Raw genomic sequence first — 18,058 nt, forward strand, 5'->3', positions numbered from 1 at the left:
GGTGATTGTGTCTGTGCTGCTTCAGCTGCATGGTACTGCTGCTAGCAGAGATATTAATACATGTGTACTGTTATACACAGTGACATTTTCTGTCCTCATGTACTGTCAGGTGAACATTCTTGCTCACAGTGATGACTTGGGGGACAAGGGTGACTGCAGCTGTGTCCGATATTGTGGGCAGACACCTACATATTCATGGTAAGTTATGGCATTCTGGAAGAGGACCTGCAGACACTTGGTGCTGGGTTTGTGTATCCAGTTCAGCACCTTGGTACAGTGCTGGCAGAGGATCCCATACTTGTCCACCCATCAAATGGCAGTATGGCCTTATCTTGCTGTGGCAATGCCTCACAGCTGTACGGATTTGCACATGTTAGCCAGAGGCAGGAGCCATGGCTCAGAACATTTACCCTATTGTGATGTACAAGCAGGTGTGTAGCCACACATTTATGTGTTTGCGGCCAGGGATAGTGTGCACACAGCTTGGTGTCAGACCCTGCACATTACATGCTGTCCATGCTCCCACACCCCCTCTCTTATTCTAAACTCTTCCATACATTATGCATACATTCTCTGATATTTTCCCTAAGGGTATCACCACATCACAGGTGTGTGTTAGTGTTGGTCCACAGTTCCTGCAGTGGGACATGGTGGACATGTTACTGTAGTTTGTCCACATGGCCTTGCATATGGCTTAAATGGAGTGCGTTATGTCATTATTTGGGTGTCCATGACATAACATGCATTGGCAGTATGTGTGAGACATGAGCCTTTGGCAGGTGCCTGTAGGGCATTAGGTGTTGATGCAGCACAGATGTGGCAGGCCATTGCATTCTATCAGTCCTACAGTCCCAGACCACTATACAGTATATTCCCCTGGGGTGACAGGTTAGATGTGATAGTTGTTCATGCCAATACCTTCTATCAGTCTTGATCAGGTGGTGTGGATGATGGCAAGGTGCTACCTACAGCTAGGGAGACACCTGCATTGCATGCTGCAGTCTTCACTATTGCCATATACAAGTGGGGTTGTACTGTACCCATTCCCCACAGCAGGGATATTGTCAGAGAGTTGCCTGTGGGTGGTGCTTGCATGGCTGGGTGCATATGTGCTATGGACACTACTTGCATCTCACACACAGATATGCATGGGGCATTACAGTTATGCTAGCATGTGCAGGTACATCAGCTGATTCTCAATACATCAGTCCTACATCCTTTGTGATCTGCAGGTGTTCAGGCAGACATCTCCGGTATCCCCTACTACAGGTCCTGTTACTGTGATGCATACCTATATGCACAATTCCAAGGGTGTCACCATTTCACAGTTACATAATATGTACTGTATGTCTGGGGTACTTTTCCCTGTGCATTGCTTGTATATCTAGCCCAACAGCCATGCCATGTCAGTCTTTCAGATGTTGACACATATTACCACCATACATTTACAATGGCTTACTGCTAGCATGTGTTATACTGGTGGGGATTGTCTTTGGCACTGCAATCATTAGGGCTTGTCCCTGTTATCAGCAGTAGTGGGCAATGGCCATCAGGTCTTACCTCAACATGCATACATACTGACCATTCTCACACATTATGAAACACACTCCATCCTAACACACACAAACCTGCATATTGTGCAAATGCTACAACCTATCCTGCTAACTTGGCCATCTGTGCTCCACTCATATTTACCTACTCATACATGTTACTACATTTCTACACAGGATTGGGGGGAGCACACCTGAGTGTCACTGCATTTCTACATCGGATTTGGGGAAGGGGCAGACCTGTCTGTTTCCACATATCTACATAGGCATGGGGGCACACCTGACTGTTACTGCATTTCTACACAGGATTGGGGGGGGCACACTTAACTGTTACTAAATTTCTACACAGGATTGGGGGGCACACCTGACTGTTACTACATTTCTACACAGATGTGGGGCACACCTGACTGTTTCTACATTTCTACACATGATTGGGGGGGGCACACTTTACTGTCTCTACATATCTACATAGGATGGGGGGGGCACACCTGGCACTTGCACACATTTGCTATGACTGTGCTGGTATGTCAGGTACTCCATTTCATTCTGTATTCTAACCTATCATACTGACTAGAGGCATATCAGTGTACTGCAGGTCTTAGCTTTGGTTGACCTACATATTAGTGTCTGACTTCCTACCCTTCAGAACTAACATTCCACTGCCTGGCCAGCTGTAGTCTGTCTGTGTAGGCCTGGGGGGGTTACCCATAGGCATCATTCAGAGGCCATAGCACAGGCTTTGTTTGGGTCTGTATATACCTGTCCTGCTGGCTGAGACTGTTATTGGGTATTTGAACCTCCCTGACTGGCATGTGTGAGTCATATGGGCACACATGTCACCCAGCACATTTCTTGCAGTGGGTTTTGTCACCCTGTGTAGCACTGGCTACTGTGGTGACTCCAGTATGTGTTAAAGATGTCATGGTGCCACTATGGGTGTCTACTATCTGCTGCCATAACATTCAGCCACCCATTTCCCTTGCATGCTCACATCCATACCATAGATACAGGTAAAAACACATTCTACTCCATTTGGCAATTGGTAGGTTGATTGACTTACCTTGTGGGTGTGCCAGGATTGAGTATGGTGCTGGAGGCTGCCTATGTTGGATGCACATAGTACACTCCCTATACATGGTTGAGCACAGGTAGTGTCATGTTTGGCATCCCTTTTACTGTATGTGCGAGTCAGAGAGAGGTGTCATTCCCTGGGTCCCTACTGTGTCAGTGTATGTGCTATGCGTTGTCTCTTTGCCATGGCCAGGGCATACTGGGCACGCCACCATCTGCCTACTGGGGCAGGCTCAGGTTGTTCCTCCTCCGAGTCACTCTGTGCCTGTGCAGGCCTTGGCATCTGTGGGGTTAGTGTGGCCCTGCCCCATGCTGTTCCTGCTGTAGCTGTTTCCACAGGATCATATTGTGTAGCATGGCACATACTATAACAATATGAGTACTGCAAGGCTCCACCAGATGTATCCACATACCAAAACCATGACTTGAGCATCCTGAACACATGCTTTATTATAAGTCTGGTCTGTGCGTGTGCCTCATTATGGCATTCTTGTTCAGGTGTGTGTGCATTTCTGATGGGTGCCATCAGCCATGGCTCCAGTGTGTAACCAGCATCCCCCACTAGTTGACTGTACGGGATGTCCCCATTGGCAAATCTCTGGTACAGCTGCGTCAGGTGCTGAATGCGGGAATCATGATAGCTTCCAGGTAAGCCAGCACACACATTTATTATAATGCCCTGGGCATCACAAATAACCTGTCAGTTGATGGAGGGGAGGCCCCTGCGGTTGATGTAGGCCCTACCCTGATCACCGGGTGGTGCTCTGATGCATATGTGCGTGCAGTCTATAGCACCCACTACCTCAGGCTATTCTGCTGTTTGGTGGAAGAGATGCATATTGCTGGCCAACACCTCACGGGTGTTGAGGAAATATACATGCTCGCTGGCATGTACTGACATGGCATCCAGGAACTGGTGGAATACTCTGGATGCTGATGCCTGTGAGATCCCCATGATATCCCCAGTTGAGCTATGGGTGGTACCTGTGGCTAGTATTCCTAAGCCTACATATACTTTGGTATCCACTGGGATGGGTTCCCCTCGATCAGTTTGGTGTGTCAAGCGTGGCCGGCACAGCTCAACAATTTGTTGTAGGAGGTCCCTGTCCACCTTATAGCACTCCACCATCTCCAGCTCATGTAGCCCCTGGTAGGTTACCCTGGGTCTGTACAGTCTTCTTTGTCTCTTTACTGTGGGTTGATCAGCAGCATTCACATCCTCACCACCCTCAGCCTCTTGCACATGTTGTTGTATGTTGCCTGCTGCAGCCCCTATCATTTTGTAGTTTTGTTTGTTAAAATTCCCTGTTTGTATACATCGGTGGTGTAGAGTATGGAAAAAAACAGAGGGGAAGGTGTTTGCATAGTTTATAGTAGTGTTCTGGGCTGGGCTGGTCTGCTGCCTGTGTAATTGGCTGATTCTGATACATTTCACCTGCCAGCTATGCTAGTTCACCTTGATTACCTTCTTACAGCTGTTTTCCCTTCCTATTGCCTTCCTGTTTAAGCCTGGGGGCATATCGTGCAAACAGAATGCTCAAATGTGCACAGTGCTGCTATTTCCTGGTTTAACTTTTTTTTTCTTCCTTTAAAACCCAGTGCGCGGTGTACACACCCACTTAGGCAATGTAAAGAGTGCTAGGAAGATTCAGGCACACCCCCTAGCTTAGCTGTGCTAAGCTAGGAGCAAGCCCGAGCCACTGGGCTCCAATCCGCTTACAGTATGCCTGACACACCCCCCTATGATGTCACCTAACTCCTAGACTTGCACCAAGCTAGTCCTACTCTTACACTGTTGGGACCTGACTAGCATGCTGGGGAAAACTGGGATTCTCTATCATTCCCCTTATTTGCATAGGATTGCCTGCTAATGCATAGTTACATGTCTCACACTGAGTCTCTCACCTTAGCAACCACTACTCACTGGCCATGTTGTCTTCTGCCTGCCATTGACTTTCATGGCAGAATAGTGATTATAGTTAGAATGCTTATTTTAGGTTTATTTTATTATTTTCCCCCCGATCCCATTTGCACGCCACTGCCCTATGCTTAAACAGCCGAGATCGGTAAAACAAATAAATAAAAGTTGATTTTTTTTATTTTTCAGGCTGTTTGCAATGCCAGTGGCCTTATACTTGGCCATTGGCATGCTTCCTTTATTTGGAGCTGTCACGGCTCTGTTTTGGATTTTGCAGAAATGTACTCTGTTACTAACCGAGTACATTTCTGCACATTGCACTTGTCCTGCATGGCCGGTTTCAAGCTTCCTGGATCGCAAATTCACCTCATTTGCATGGATTTCTCCTGCAAATGGGGTGATTTGCATACAGGAGCTTAGTCTGTGCAGGACTAGTGCAGGAGCACTCTTGCATGCCCCTGCAGGCTGTTCCTGGATCGCACAGCAGACATATTGCCTGCTAGAGCTCCTGCACTAATCCTGCACGCCATGCAAGGCATGCAGAATCCGGGGGAGCATCTAAAACAGATCATTGCAAGCACATTTGTTTATGCTTCAATATGGGTTTAATACTGACTGTTTTATTAATACCAGGAAAATGGTTGGCTTGCATATGTACAAGCAATCATATTCCCTCAGTTCAAACCTATTATTTAAATCACCACCTCTGTAGTTCTTATAAATTACATCAATCACCCTAAACCTAAAATCATGTAAAGAACCAAGTTCAGAGACATGCAAGCATTTATAAGTATGGACCAGGAAAAGTAAGATCAACACTTGTACAGAGATTTGCTATGCATTTTGTTTGCACGTTAGGCCAGAAGTAGGCAATTGAAAAGAAACGTTGATATCCAGCATGCTTATGAAAACTCACCAGTGACTTGTCCTGTGTATGGGGGGGTTAGGAGGGATTTTACTTTAGTTCGCCACCACAAAAACTTCAGAAACTACTTTAACTATCTTTTTTTTCAAAAGTATTTTAAATAAATTGGTTAATTTTGACAGTCCCAGTTTACACTTATTACAAATTTTATTAAAAAATATGCATTGTGAGGGCTCCCTATTGAAATGTTGAGTCTCATATTGCCAAGTCCCAAAATACAAAAAAAGATCAAAAATATAACAGAAAAGGAAATATACATTATTTTCTTGTTTAAACATTTTGCATGGGTCAAGCCAGCCTACACCCTCAATGTGAGGTACAAGCCAGCAACATACCCCCCCCCAAAAAAAAAAAAATAAATATTTATATATATATATATATAGAGAGAGAGAGAGAGAGAGAGAGGGGGGGGATGGGTTTACTGAATATCTTCGAATGAAACAAAATTTTATTTATTTATTTATTTATTTTTAACGTTTGTTTACCAGGAAAGTCCGACTGGGACAGAGCCCATTTTCAGAGGAGGCCCAGGGAGAAATGCTCCAGATGCATGTCTTTGCAAATGTCGTTGTGTTTTACTACACATGCAACAGTCAGTGCACGCAAAAATAAAACATAAAAAAATATATTTTTGCAGGGGGAAAGCCCCCCTGCACCTCCCACACTCTCTGCTAATTATATATGCTATCTCCAAGATCACAGAATAGCTCTACCCCAGATATTGTCGATCTTGCACACCAGCCAACCATCTGCTTAATCAACCAAATTTTGTTGACTAAACAAATGTCATCCAAAGCAATATTCAAACAAATTAAATTTATATATATATATATATATATATATATATATATATATATATATATATATATATATATATATATATATATATATAACATAGATATAGGTATAGATAGAGATAGATAGATAGATAGATAGATAGATATACATATACCAGCTCCAAGGTTGCCATACTTTGGAGGAAAATGGAATATTCCAAGAAATGGCAATCTTGGACCTAGTACATGCAAGTTCAGATTTTCAGTCACACTCTCTGCACAGTCTGGAACTCAGCATTGCAAGTCTCAGCAATTTGAATGGTTACTCAATGTGGGGGCTGCAGACCTATGCCTCCTTTATTATTCATTAAATGCAGGTCTACAAAAAACTGTAGCAAATGCCAGTCAACTAAATAAAGTTATATCAGTAGCTTTTTTCTCAACCAGCTGGATGATGACTCAAAATGTTGTAATTATTGATTAATTCCACTTTATTGAAGCTTAGAATATCACAATAAAAATACTGAATCTGCACTATAGTAATATATACGATTTTCAGATAAATCTTTTTGTTACATAAAAGAAAATGCTGATATTCAGTTACCTTTTGTGACTTCAGCTGAAGAGCAATTACTTTTGAAATATTTGCTTTCATTGGTAGAAGTGCCATGTTTCACCTTATCTGTGGTAGTTTATTATAACAACTCTGAGGCTACAGTATTTGAAGGAGGAGGTTTTATTTTCTTTCATAGTTTCAGTGGGATACACAATATATGTATTGTATGTATATCTTTGTTTCTGCCCAGCTTAAACTGCTGCTCTAATGACAGAGCCTTGGATAGAAACTGTCATGATACTGGAAGTGGGTGCTGGGAGGACATTAGTGTAGTCATAGCTGGCCTTAGGCATAGGACAACTAGGTGGCCGCCTAGGGCGCCGCTCTAACAGAGGCGCTTTTTCAGTGTTTATTTGGTGTAGGTAGACCAGGATGGGGGCACTGGGTGGTGTGGTGGGGGGCACCATAGATCCCTTTTGCCTAGGGCACCAGTTGACCTAAGGCTGCTCCTGAGTGTAGTCACCCAAACCAGTGATATTAGGGCCTGCTGCAAATCTGGGAAAACACACATACATGGCCAGAGGGGCATAGGCAGCCCCTGAGGTGATGCATATGCTCATGTCACCACTAGAGTGAGGTTAACTAAAAAAATACTGTTGTTGCCTGGATGCCAGTGAGGTCACAAAGACCACTTTTGGCTTCTTGGATGACAACCTGCTCAGATGATGTAGTATCTGATCGTGCAGAAGTATGGGGCAAAAATTAAAAATGAAAAAAAAGTTATATTCTCCATGAGTACTTATGTTTAGATCATGGATGGTATTAATAGATATTTAGGGTATTAATCTGTGCAGACTGGCACAATTAGTAATCATTCACAGGATGTGTGCTATTCATAGGTTAGTAAAACCCTTCACCTTGTGTATATAAAGTAAACACTTTAACCATTATACTAATCCCAAATTAATTATTCTGAGATATAGAATGACAAACCTCTCAACTGTACCTATTTGGAGTTATATCCTATTTTCAGACATGGTTTATGGTTTCACACAATGTACGTAATTTTGGAGATGTGTTCCTATTTTCTGGCTTGAATTATACCCCGAATAAACCACAGTTGCAAGCACAATAAGTTTCTCCGGGAATAAAACGCCAAAATCAAGTTGGAAATAGTGAAGTCACGAACCACTAATATAGTCTTTTACTATATATATATTATATTACTATATAATATGACTATATTAGTGGTTTGTGACTTCACTATTTCCAGCTTGATTTTGGTTTTGACTATATTAGTGGTTCGTGACCACTATTTCGAGCTTGATTTTGATTTTGACTATATTAGTGGTTCGTGACTTCACTATTTCCAGCTTGATTTTGGTTTTGACTATATTAGTGGTTCGTGACTTCACTATTTCCAGCTTGATTTTGGGTTTTTGACTATATTAGTGGTTCATGACTTCACTACTTCCAGCTTGATTTTGGTTTTGAGTATATTAGCGGTTCATGACTTCACTATTTCCAGCTTGATTTTGGCGTTTTATTCCTGGAGAAACTTATTGTGCTTGCAACTGTGATTTATTCATGGTTTTATAGTACTGTTTGGTTTTTTAAATTACACCCCCACATGATTTTCTGAATTCCACTCCCCAGCACGCAAACACACACACACACACACAAACACACACACACACACACACACACACACACACACACACACACACACACACACACACACACACACACACACTCACACACAATTTTGAGGCCATGTCTTACAAGGGAAAGCAAACTACTTGTCCAAAATGCTAGGGGCACCAGTAATTTAAAGAAAGAAGACCCACATGTTACCTATCCCTTTATCTGAAACAAAAACAAATAACTGTGTGACAGATTTTTGCAATATTTATTAATGTCTACATATTTTCATCTGTCTCTTTGATTATATATTTATATGTTGCTCACTTAGCTTTTTAAACTTGTGCTTCTGAGTATTATCCCTCAGTCCTACTACAAATGGAAGGAGCTTTGTGTGATTAGGGATTCATATTTGATGCTAATTATGGGATCGGATTTTTGACTAGGTTGTACCTACTTTCAATGTCTGCAGGTTGAAAGGTATGCAGAGTGACCACGCAATGGCAAAAAATATTGTGCTATGCAGTGCACAATAATGAGTGCATAATGACATGGAAATGAGTAACCCCGTGCAAGTAAGCCATGTGGATTGGGCAGATTAAAGAACCCAAAATGGTGGACTGTATATAGGCACACTGCACGGTGGTGCATATCCATTTAATGCCGTGATTCATGATGTACAATAACAGTGATTATATCCGAGTGACGCCTCCAGATGCATCTGCAGTTAACTCCTGCTGATGCCTCTTGGCGTCAAATATTGCTTGTTCATATTTGCATCAGTAATTCCAAAACCATGCTATGTACAAGGTTTTAAAAAATTTAATTTTAAAGCTTTCACAATGGCATTAATATTTGACCTCTGTCTAGTGCAGGTAAATAGGTATTAACTGTTGTGTTTTATGATATTAATTTATATAGCTATAATTTTCACATTTTTCTAAATATCTCAACAACCAAGTAACACAGGCAGAACTCCTTAGTCTTATATGAAAGCACTCAGCTAGATAAATAAAATGCTGTTGACAGTATGTGTGTAACTTGAGTTGTTGCTGAGATATTATAAGTTGTTTACAAAATATTACAAACATAATATTCACTGTGTTTACTGTGACTTATAAAATTCAGTTTAAGACTAGACCCTAAAGAATAATACCGCTATAAAAATAGTTTGTCCTGAAAAGTTAGCCATTTATACTTCTTTCATAACCCCTATGGTTCCAGAAATATGAACATTTCAAGTGTGAGGACATAATTTGATTCTGTCAAAAGGCTTAGGCTCCACCCATTGGAAGTTGCAGTGCAAACTTCCTAAGCTCCATTGGAATGAATGATTCACAGTCAGAGCCAGAGCTTGTAATGTTATGCATCATGAACCCCAGAAGCATTGGAGGAAGTGTTGTCTAACCAGCTGACAGACTGGCTTACTGTGGACAATTTCCAGAGACAAGTAAACTGAAAGTGGAATTAAGAGGGCTGAATGGGTTTTACAGAGACATGGTAGGGATACTGAAAACATCAGCCTGGTGAAATCTAAAGCAGTTCTTTGATATGATTCTACAACATGAGGAGGAGTATATTTGATTTCCAAGAACAGTGGAAGACAGAGCCAACACTGTGTGGCCATTTCATGGTATTGCCTATTTCCCTGAAGTCCTGGTAGCCATAGATTTTGCATATGTTGCTATCAGGTCCCACCTGGTCTTGAGGGCCTACAATTCATCTGTACAAAGGACTTCCACTCCCTGAACTGCCAGGTGGTCTGTAATGTGCAAGGTATTATTAAAAATGTGTCCAGTTACCACCAGAGCAGTACACATAATTCTTACATTATCACTTTTCTAGCCTATATCAAAAGTTTCTTGGGATACATCCTCAGGACCGTGTGGCTGGTAAGTGCACACATTCTAGACATACAAGTCTGTACATACACAGGTAACATGCAATCAGGAGCAGATTACATATAATATGCTGTGCATTGTGTGCTCCTGGGAATGCTGGATATGCTATACAGCACTTGCTGATGATCCCATGCGCATCCGTCAGACCATACAGGAAACTGTCTATAACACAGCCCATGTGGAAGCCCAAAAATAAGTGGTGCATATATTCAGACTACTGAAGGAATGCTACCAATGTCAAACACCCAGTAGGGGCACTGCAATACTGTCTATGTGTATGCAGTGAGCTCTCTTGGGATCCAGACTTGTTCATGATACTCTAAAGATCACTAGTGTGCAGCTGGTGGGTATTTTTCCAGAAGACTGACTTTGCTGTGTACCTGAGGATCTCTTCTTTCCCTGAGATGGTGAAACCTTAGAGTTGGTATACATAAAGTGCACGGATGTATGTGTGTGTGGGGGGGGGGGTGTCAGGGGGTTGCACCCTGCAAAACCGCATTATTATGGATTTTCTGAATGTGAATCATGTTGGCATTCATGTGGGCTTGCTCCTTTTGATTGCATTTCTGTGAGGCAATCACAATGTGAACAACCTCTTAACTCATTACAGCCAAGTGACATCTCCAGGCATTTCTGCATTTCCCTCCTACTGTGGCTCTAGGCGCCAAATATTGCCTGCTCATATTTGCATTAATAATTCTAAAACCATGCTACATACAAGGTATCAGAATATTTTATCTTGAAGCATATGTGATGGTAAACACAACTGTATTGATATATGACCTCTGTCAATTAGTATTTGTTAGAACTGTAAGATGATAACTTCATTTTTTAAAGACTGAAGCCACACCCACTGGGAGTGAAAGGTACACACTCAAAAGAGCTCTACTGAAGAGAATGAGTTAAGGAGGCTGGATCTTTGTTGTGTGTGCCATGTTACACAACATGGTATTGCGCAAAAAACTGGAGCACCAGATGAACATTACATGACCTCCCAAGCTAGTGACAGCTGCAGCAGAAAGGGAGGGGAAGAGCCAGGGGAGGAACATGCAGCAACAGCATCACAGCTGAGACAAACATGGGACCAATCCATCGCAGTTCTGTCAAAGAGATAGAATCTGATCCACAACTTCAGGCCATTGCAAAGACAACATGGAATAAAATGATCCATGTGTAATCACATCCAGGCTATGGAAGGCAGTGCATGGACTGACCTATGTGCAGAGATATAGCTAGTGTGGGGAAAGAGGGTGGCTGTCCCTGGTATAGGGTGCATTCAGCAGACCCAGATGGTGTGGTAGGGTATTACCAGCATTCAGAATGTTTTTTTTTTTGTTTGTTTCTCAACTTCGAGAATTTCTTTTTTTCCTTCTGTACGTACAGTGCAGGGGGATGCCTGATCATAGAACTGCAGAGGACACCAGATAACTTGGCTGTAGTTATGATCATGTGTATCAGACATAACCACATTTACGAAGGTTCATTCAGTCATCATTATTTGCAAAGACTGCGGTGACACAGAGACAGAAGACTGCAACACTATAATATGGAGTAGGGTCACAGGAAGTGACAGCAGTCAGTTTGTATTCTGGGAGGTTGTGAAGAGTGAGAATCTCATCCTCAAGTTGTGGGGTAAAACTGGCGTGAAACCACCAGTTGTGTTGCCTACTGTTCTGAGTTGTAGTGCCAGGGCCTGATGCATCCTATAGCAGAGAAGGAGTAAAGAACTGCAGACCAGTGTGCATGCATTCTGAGATGTTGTTCTGTAAGATGATCCTGATTAGGGTCAATCCCTTGGCCAGGATGATGCCTACAACAGTGATAGCAAGCATATGCACACACATGACTATGCAAGTTCTGCCTGATGTTTCTCAGGTGTTAATCTTGATGAAAAACATTGTCCATGACTTGGAGGATGCCCATGACTTGGGGTGGTAGACTGCATGCACACAGGTGTCATTGATGCTGTTTCAATAACAGTCTGTGGCCTCTTCATATCTGGACCCTTTTACAGCCATGCACTGCTTGGCTTATGGAGACAGACTGGATGACAGATGCAGTGTGTCTCATGGAGGCAGCTATAGTGATCATATTTGCCACCAGTGACCTCAGCAGCTTGTGTGCTCTGTGCCCCTGCACTCCATGTCATTGTGCAGTTGGTGCATGTCATCATGCAAGCCATGGAGCACACTCACCACCTCCATGATGCCTTGGATAGCAGATGTCTAGAACACTAAACTATGCATTGAATGGTTAATATGGAGTCTTTTAGCCATATTAAGGACAGTCCTGGGGTCACAGCAGTGCCACCTCCTACATCTATCACCTATGGTGGGTGTAGATAAATATGTATATATATATATATATATATATATATATATATATATATATATATATATATATATATATATATATATATACACACATATAAATATATATACCTTTAAAAAGCTATCCAAGGGCTTGCATAAGTATATAAATACTGGGCACATGCAAGTCTGACTGCCAATTTGCAGATAGCTGTTGAGATGTGAGCATGTATGTATGTAAGCTCTGTCTGTTAACTAGTTCATTCATATTTAATGATCCTGCTATCCATCCTGATGTGTTTGCATGTATTAAAACATCTAAACAAAACCCTAAGCCTACTTGCTATATATGTTACAGATGAACGAGTGACATGGTGTCAGAAGTGGGATATCTAAAAGGACATAGAATTAGAAGAAGCATACCGAAGGGGCATGGAGTCAGAAATGGCTTGCCTAAAATAACTTAAGGCACCTGTTTAGATGCTGGTGGAATATACAGGAGTGGATCATTCCCAAATGTGCATACTTCACAAAACAGATCAGAAACGAATTTCAGGTATTAAAACTTGCTCAGCACTATTTCTTTTCACATAATATGAAACAGGGAATACAGAACATTCTAAATAATTTTTGCATAAACAGATATGTACAATATTGATAAAAATATTCAAATTAATGCAAAAAATGTTTGAAATAAAGTCTGTATTGCATAAAATTAGTACAATAAAGGGAAACAACTGCATTTTCAAAGCATATGTATTTTCATATTAAGCAAAGATATCTGAGTTAGCAGAAGTGTATAAAGTGTTCACATCTCTGTGCAGTGTTACAGTGAGGTTGTTTTGCAAAGTACAGCCATTACAAGGCATATTTTGCAAAGTATAGCCATTACAAGGCATATTTTCAGAGTACAGCCATTACAGCGCATATTTCACAAAGTAAAGCATATAAAAGAGTTTATTGTACATTTGAATTTTATTAGACGTGCACAGAACAGTTTGTTCAAACATAATTACAAGGGCCATATTTTCAGTGTGTTAGTGTATACTTTGTAGGCATGGCAGACGGATTTCAAAACCCAGTGCACTTTTGTTTGACAGTAATATTGCTGAGAATTGTTTGAGCAAGAGTATGATATTGTCATACAGGCTGCATTTTCTGATAAAGATGACCGTACAAAAGCATTTATTCTGCTTAATTTAGCTGGATCAGAAACCATTGAAAGGTAATATTCATTTGTGTATGCGTCTTCTGTCTGTGCTTAAGAGGGTTGAAACTGTCATATTGTTGTACTGGCTGAGTCAAGGGAGGACCCTGAGTGCTTAACGCTTTCACGCCAATGGAGCTCAGGAAATTTGCACTGTAACTTCCAATGGGCAGAGCCTCAGCACTTTGACAAGCTAAAATTATGTCCTTCCAGTTCAAATAAATGTTCATATCTCTGGAACCATAGAAATTATGGAAGAAGTATAAATGGCAAACTCTTCAGTGCAAACCATTTTCATAGTGGTAGTATTCTTTGGGTTCAAAGTCTTAAACTGAATTTTATAAATCACAGTAAACACAGTAACTATTACATTTGTAATATTTTGTAAACAGCTTACAGTATCTCAGCAACCACTCAAGATGCACAAATACTGTTAGCAACATTTTATTCATCTACCTGAGAGCTTTCATATGAGGCTAAGGAGTTTTGTCTGTGATACCTAGCTCTTGAGATATTTTAGAAAAATCTGAAAATTACATGGATATAAATTAATATCATAGAAACAACAGTTAATATCTATTTTATTGAACTAGACAGATTTCAAATATTAATGCAGTTTTGTTTGCTACTGGGTAAATTTTAAGATGAAATCTTTTAAAACCTTGTATATAACATGGGTTTGGAATTATTGATGCAAACATGAAGAAGCAATATTTGATGCCTAGAGGCGTCAGTAGGAGTTAACTGTAGAAACACTTGAGGCGTCACTCGGATGTAATGAATTAAAATGTAAATTTAGAGAAATGTGTAACCCCAGACAAATGTTACAATGAAAAGGAACTTATTTTATTCAAGGGATGAAAAGCCTGGTGAAACTTTTGCAGCATGTATAACTGACCTGAGAAATAAAGCTAAAATGTGCAGATTTGGTAACTTAAGGGATGAGCTGATAAAGGACAGACTTGTGTGTGGTATAAAAGATGATGCTGTGAGAAAGATTTTGCTTTGTGACAGTGATTTAACTTTGAATAAGGCCATTGAGATTTGTCAGATATATGTGCTCACAGAAAAGCACACAAATATGCCTACAAATGAGAATAGCTCTAGAAGGCACAGTGATAAAGCTTATGCGCAGCACATAGTTAAAAGAAACAGGACCAAGCACATGGCAGCAACTGTAACCCATGCAGCACTCACTGGCAAACCCCAGAACTTTCTAGCACATTATAAAATTTGCAGTCTCAGTGAAGCATAAGAGTGAGTCAACAAACTCAAATCATGGGCCCCAACCCAGTTTCATTGCCAACTGTCGTAACTGTGGTGGAAGTCATGAATCTAAAAGGGAAAAGTGTTCAGCTTTTGGTCAGCAATGCCACAAATGTAATAAATGGAATAATTTCAAAAGGTTTTGTAAATCAATAGGCCCACATTCTTTTATTAAAAGGGAACATTTTAGGAAACGAGTTAGTTAGACAGTGGCAGTTCTACTCTTTATGTTGATGGTGTGTCATGAAATGGTCAAAGCAGTAGATTTAAGGACAAAGAATGAAGTATTTTGTACTGTTTGGATAAATGCCAAACCCAAACAGCTCAAAGTTGACACAGACAAGTTCATTCCAGATTTGAGCCAACTTTCAGCACCACTCAGAGAACTGACACGTAAAGATGTATCCTGGTCTTGGTTAGAGCAACACCAAAGAACATTTGATGTCCTGAAGCAGAATTGCTAGTCCACCAACTCTCAGATACTATGATGTTCACAAACCAGTTACACTTTCCTGTGATGCTTTGAAATTTGGTCTTGGTGCAGTCATTCTGCAAGAAGATCAACTTGTTGCCTATGCATCGAGAACTCTTACCCAGACTGAGATGCAGTATGCCCAGATCGAGAAAGAGTGTTTAGCAATTGTGTTTGCATGTTCAAAGTTCCATGATTATGTTTATGGTAGACCTATCTAGATCAAAACAGACCACTAACCGCTAGTCACTATTTTGAAAAAACCTATGTATTCAGCCCCAGCCAGACTGCAATGTATGATGCTGAGATTGCAAAAGTACAATTTCAATCTTGTCTATAAGAAAGGCAAACTTCTTTATCTTGCTGATACATTATCCAGATTGCCCAGAAATACCACAGAACAGCATGAGAATGACAACCTTGATTTTGAAGTCATGGAAGTGAGAAATTCTTCTTCCACACATCTTGATGAGCTTTGAGATCACACAGCCACTGATCCAGTTTTACAAAGGCTCAATCACTTTATCGATCAAGGATGGCTGTCAAAGCAATCTAGTTTACCTCAAGAAGTGCAACCTTATTTTCCATACAGAGATGAGATTTTGTCTGACAAAGGTATCATAATTGAAAGGTCTGAAAGTAACTGTTCCAAAGTCCTTGCAACCTAAGTACATTACTATCTTGGATCGTGGTCACCTAGGAATTGAATCTACCAAAAGAAGGGTAAGGGGACTTGTATTTTAGCCTTCTATGTCACAAGACATTGAGAGAGCACTTTTATCTAGTTCAGTGTGAAATAGTGCAAAACCATATCAACAGAAAGAACCACTTCATCTTAACCAGATTCCAGAACTACCTTGGTCGACAGTAGCCACTGATATTTTCATGTGGAATGGTCAACATTATTTGGTGTCAATATACTCTTACTCCAATTGGTTTGAGATTGACATACTTCCCAATCTAGTATCCAGTACAGTCATTACTAAGATAAAGCATCATTTTTCTGTATATGGTTGTCCTGAGAGGCTTATGCATCTTGAAGATGCCGACTTTTGGTGTGACCTACCCTGAACTTTTGATTAACTGGCAAAAAGCTAAACTTGGAGATGAGTTTTGGCTACATAAAATTGTTAATAACAAACTATGTAGCTATTGAGACTGTCTTGAGTGATGAAGCCAAGCAAGTTCAACAGCAATTAGCCTCTTTGGTTTCACATGCTGAAATGAATGACTTTTTGCAAGAAATAGATGATACACTAGTGGTTCTTGAAAACAAGTTATTGCAGGCTAAAAGGAAGAAATTGGAAAGAGATTCTCTCGATTTCATGAACGGGAATGCATTCTTGTGTCCGAAACAACTACCACATAATAGAAACACTGATTTTCAGTCTTTCATCAAATCGACACTCCCTTCAAAGCAAGCACCACCTACTGACATTAAGTCATACACTACAGCAGTGACAGGAAGTAATGAGAACAAGGAATGTGCAGTAGAGAAGACGCCGTCTTTGTCAACAGATAACAATGGGGATATCACCTTAGATATCTCGCAGACGGCAGAGCCAGTTGTGAGAAGGAAACGAGCATCACCTGAATCGGTGGCTTCAACATCCATGCAAGATTTCTCTCTTCCTTTTCTGCTCCCCTACAAAGCCACTACCAAACCAACATGGAGTCCAGGTTATTCGGGGAGGAAATGGAAATAATCCGAAGAGAGACACGAGTTTCAGAGGAAGATTTTGAAACCAGTACCCAAGGTTTGACTCTTAATCTGTCCAAATATGTATTAACGGGCTCAGAAAAAGCTGTTTTAGACAAGGGATTATCTTATATTCCCTCACAGAATGCTGATATCTCAGACATTGTGGTTGATCTAAAATGTTTCTCTAGAAATGTATGTTTGAAACCTTTATATGCTAATGATTGTAGTACAATATGTATTAATGAGAATGCTTTCAGGAAACCATCTATTTTTACACCACAGCTCCATCCATTGCTTGATTCATTTGAGAAAGCATGTGAGAAAGATTTGCTGCATATTTTTGAAAGTCATAGCAATGTTTTGAAACTTGATTTTTATAATTTGAATATGTCAGAAAGATATGCTCTATAAACTTTATGTGCAAATAATCAGATAGTTATTAGACCTGCAGATAAGGGGGGGTGCGGTTGTGGTGTTAGATAAAGACTATTACACTACTAATATAGAAACTATGCTGTCTGATAACAATGTAAATAGGACACTTACTTACACACAACTTGATAAAATTATTAAAGATGTCCATAGTTATTTGTATGATATGGTGATGTGCAGTATCTTAAATATGGTCATATATAAATATTTTTTGTAGAGCAACCTTTAGTCCCTACAATCCATAAAATGATGACTAACCCCCCCTTTAAGACCCATAGTCTCCAGTAGAGCTTGGCTCACAGAGCCCATATCAATATACATGGAGAAACAAT

The sequence above is a fragment of the Protopterus annectens genome, chromosome 8.part1, assembly GCF_019279795.1.
Source record: "Protopterus annectens isolate FY-2018-M chromosome 8.part1, PAN1.0, whole genome shotgun sequence".
Taxonomy (NCBI): Eukaryota; Metazoa; Chordata; order Ceratodontiformes; family Protopteridae; genus Protopterus; species Protopterus annectens.